Source organism: Mus caroli, chromosome 2 (genome assembly GCF_900094665.2).
Source record: "Mus caroli chromosome 2, CAROLI_EIJ_v1.1, whole genome shotgun sequence".
In the NCBI taxonomy this organism is placed as follows: Eukaryota; Metazoa; Chordata; class Mammalia; order Rodentia; family Muridae; genus Mus; species Mus caroli.
The window spans coordinates 120,506,530-120,510,586 of record NC_034571.1 but is presented as its reverse complement, the minus strand read 5'-3'; the positions used below and the strand labels follow the sequence as shown (position 1 = coordinate 120,510,586).

Here is a 4,057-nt window from a genome sequence, read left to right as displayed (position 1 = left end):
CCACCAGGCGGCATGCAGTTACTAGATACTTCCACCAGGCGGCATGCAGTTACTAGATACTTCCACCAGGCGGCATGCAGTTACTAGATACTTCCACTAGGCGGCGAGCAGGCTCCACCATGATTCGGGAAAGCACAGTCCAACCCAGGCACTACCTAATCAGAGCTCAAGAGTTGCGTGCTCCCCACCTCCACCTCAGAACTCTGGGGAATCCTGCCAGTCAGTGCTGCCTCTGACTCTGGAGCTTATCCAGAAGTGATCCTCTCCCTTGAAGCTTTGCCTGTGCACATGAGGAAAGCGAGGTCACAGACAAAAGGTGAACTTGGCTTTGGCAAAGGTTGCAGGTTGGATCAAGATTGATGGAAAGGAGATGGGTGTCACACAGAGATCCCTTCTGCTGTGTCCCTTGTCACTGTGGACTGGTGGCGGCTAAGGCCCCTCCATAGGGAAATGGCCAACTACACATGGAAGCCTGTGACTTCAGACGGAAGTCCCTCCTAGGCCACTCATCTACTACTTTGCATTCAAAGGATATGAAATCTGGACTCTTGTTCCTGAACAGGACAGAAGTGCATGCTGGGAGTGCAAGGGGGAGCTCTAGGGAAAGCTGAGCAGTGAGCATGGGTGAAGTCCTGGGGTTACAGGGCAAGAACCACAGACGTGTACATATTGTTAAAAACTAACAATTCCTTCTATTGATCCTTTATTGTGCCCAGGCTTTCAGAAACTTCCAGAGGCCTGCCTCCGCTCCCCACCCAGCTCTGCAGTACCTCACACAGACGTGTTAGTGCTTCCAGCTATGTTACCTGGTCCTACCCATGGCTGAAATTAAGTCCCTGAATTTGAGGAGGGGCCATTGTCAGGCACAGTGATATCACAGGTCATGCACAGGGCCATGTCTTCTGCCTGCATTACCCATCATGGGAGGAGCAGTGAACACTGAGAAGTGGCCAGAGCCTTTTGGGGGCTTGAGTACTTCTCCTGTGACTTTGATGTCTTTAAGAGTTATAAACTGAGGGCCAGGCGTGGTGGCACACGCCTTTAATCCCAGCACTCGGGAGGCAGAGGCAGGCGGATTTCTGAGTTCAAGGCCAGCCTGGTCTACAAAGTGAGTTCCAGGACAGCCAGGGCTACACAGAGAAACCCTGTCTCGAAAAACCAAAACCAAACCAAAACAAAACAAAACAAAAAAAGAGCAGTCTTTCATGGTTTGGGGTCTCTGACTTCCTGCCCCGTCTTCCCTCAGGGAAGGACTGGTACCTGAAAGTGCAGGATGAAAGAAACAGCTTCATCCCCTTTGCAGCTTGTAATCCTGGTGTTTTTCATACAAAAACAGCAGACTGGGACAGCAACTTAACTAAGTCCCCAGGCTCCGGAGGCAGTTTTGATGGCTAATAGTGACTGAAACTAACCAGGGTTTAGAATCACCGGGAAAGAAAACCTCTGTGAATACCTGTCTATGAGGGCTTTTCAAGGGGCTTTTGACTGAGATGGGAAGACCCACCTTGCACGTGAGCAGTAGTGTTCCATGGATTGGGGTCCAGGACTGGAAAAACAAACAAACACCAAGCTGAGCCCCAGCACTCACCTCCTCTCTCTGCTTTCTGACTGAGGACCATGCGACCAGCCACTTCACTCTCCTGCCCCCTCACCTTCCCCACCACACTGGGAGAAACTCTTACATTTCAAACCAAAACAAACTCCTTTTCCCTTCAGCCTCTTATGTCAGATGTTCTGTCCCAGCAACAGGAAAAGCGACTGTCTTAGGGTTTTACTGCTGTGACCAGACACCACGACCAAGGCAACTCTTATAAGGACAACATTTAATTGAGGCTGGCTTACAGGTTCAGAGGTTCAGTCCATTATTATCAAGGTGGGAGCATGGCAGAATCCAGGCAGGAATGGTGCAGGAGGAACTGAGAGTTCTATATCTTCATGTGAAGGCTGCTAGGAGAAGACTGGCTTCCAGGCAGGTAGGATGAGGGTCTTAAAGCCCACACCCACAGTGATGCACCTACTCCAACAAGGCCACACCCTCTACTAGTGACACTTCCTGGGCTAAGCATATAACAAACCATCACAGCGACTAATAAGAAAGTGATGGGGGAGTGACCTAGGGCTTTCGAGCACAGCCACGAAACTGCACCATTTGGATTATGAACTTAGGCTGGGATGTAAGTCTCTAGCAGTGTTGGAACATTTGAAAGAATGTAAAGATCACTTTACATAGGGCACACAAGGCATAGGGACTTACTGTGTCTTTAACGTCAGACTTCTGACATGTTTAAGGCAGAAAGCAAGCTTGCTAAAGGCAAGATTCAAAGGCAGTGCAGGATATTGGAAGATGATAACTAAGTTGGCAATGGAAACCAGATATTAATCAAAAAGCCCATTAAAAGTTATTGTTGGCTGCACATTAGCAATGAGCACCCCATAAATAAAAGGAAGAAAACAACTCAGTACAAGCACTAAAAACAATAAGGTTCTCCTCCTCTTCTTCCTCTTCTTCCTCCTCTTCCTCCTCCTCCTCCTCTTCTTCTTCTTCTTCTCCTCTTCCTCCTCTTCCTCCTCTTCCTCCTCCTCCTCCTCCTCCTCCTCTTCTTCTTCTTCTTCTTCTTCTTCTTCTTCTTCTTCTTCTTCTTCTTCTTCTCCTCCTCCTCCTCCTCCTCCTCCTCTTCCCTCTTCCTCCTCTTCCTCCTCCTCCTCCTCCTCCTTTCTTCTTTTTTCAAGAAGTGTGGCAGAGTTGTAGAGACAGTCCTCCGGACAGATGGAAACAACCCGTCAGGATTTCCTCTGTCCCCAGACTGGCACCAAGCAGCAGGCCTGGCAAAAAGAATTGAGTGCAAACAATAAGGTTCTTAGTGATACATCCCATAATAAGGCACATGGAAACCATGCCACTGAGAGACAGTGAAAGAGCCCAGCTGGGTTTGGTGGCATATGCCAGTATTCCTAGTACTTGGAAAATGGATGCAGGAGGATCAGAAGTTCAAGGCTATCCTTGGGTCCAGAAAATCCGAGTCTATCCTGGAATACCATGAGACTATATCTCAAAGGGATGGATAGGGGCAGGGGGCTGGAGAGGTGGCTCAGTGGTTAAGAGCACCAAAGACCAAAGTTTAGTTCCTAGAAGTTCCATATCTGTCTGTAACTCCAACTTCAGGAGCTCTGACAGCTTCTGCCAGTCTTTAAGAACATTTGAACATATGGGAAACACATGCCCCCCTTTCCTAAATGTCCTCCAATGTCCATGCTTTAATCTACATGAAAGCTCTTTCTTAATAAACTCCAACTCCACTTCAAAAAACCCCAAGGATTATCTTAGCTATTTTGGATCCTTTGCATTTCCATGTGACTTTTGCTTCAACCTAAAATATATGATTACATCACACATAACCATGGGGAATTTGGTAGAGATTTTGTTTTTCTGTAGATAGATCTTGAGAAATTTTGCCTTTTTAAAAGTAGAGCAGCTATGGATCTCTTTCTGTCTACCAAAGAAATCTTTATTTTGTTTAAGATTTTTACCTCTTAGTTGATGTGGTATGTGCGCACGCACACACACACACACACACACACACACACACACACACACACATAAGCATGTGGGCCCTGGGAATCAAGTTTGGGTCCTTAGGCTTGGCTGTAAGCACTTTTTCCTCACTGGTCCCAGGAGAACATCTTTGGAGAGTGGAAAGAGGAATTTCGTTGTGTATCTCAACATAAAGCTTAATCCACCTGTGTGAGCTGAGCCTGGGGTAATCCCAACATTTGGGAGACTGAGGCAGGAGGATCAAGACTTCAGAGCCAACTTCGTCTACAAAGAAGACTCTGATTAAAAAATAAATAAGAAAACCCACGGGTGCAGGCAGACAAGTAGACCAGAAGAGAGTGTCCCATCCCTTGGGGCTACAGTTTAAAGAGACTGTGAGCAACTTGACTGGAGGTGCTGGGACTCGAACTCAAGACCTCTGCAAGAACAGTACATGCTCTTTATCCATGAGCCATCTCTCCAATTCTCTCTCCCTCTCCCTCCCCCTCCCCCTCCCCCTCCCCC

General features: G+C 47.6%; 1 non-coding gene across 1 annotated transcript; it reads right to left on the bottom strand.

Annotated features, from left to right (window-relative positions):
* Nucleotides 1–2,730: 2,730 nt before the first annotated feature.
* LOC115030474 lies at nt 2,731–2,844 on the bottom strand. Its single transcript, XR_003836070.1, has one exon. It is a non-coding gene; the product is annotated as a small nucleolar RNA SNORA55 (small nucleolar RNA).
* Between the last annotated feature and the right edge of the window lie 1,213 nt (nt 2,845–4,057).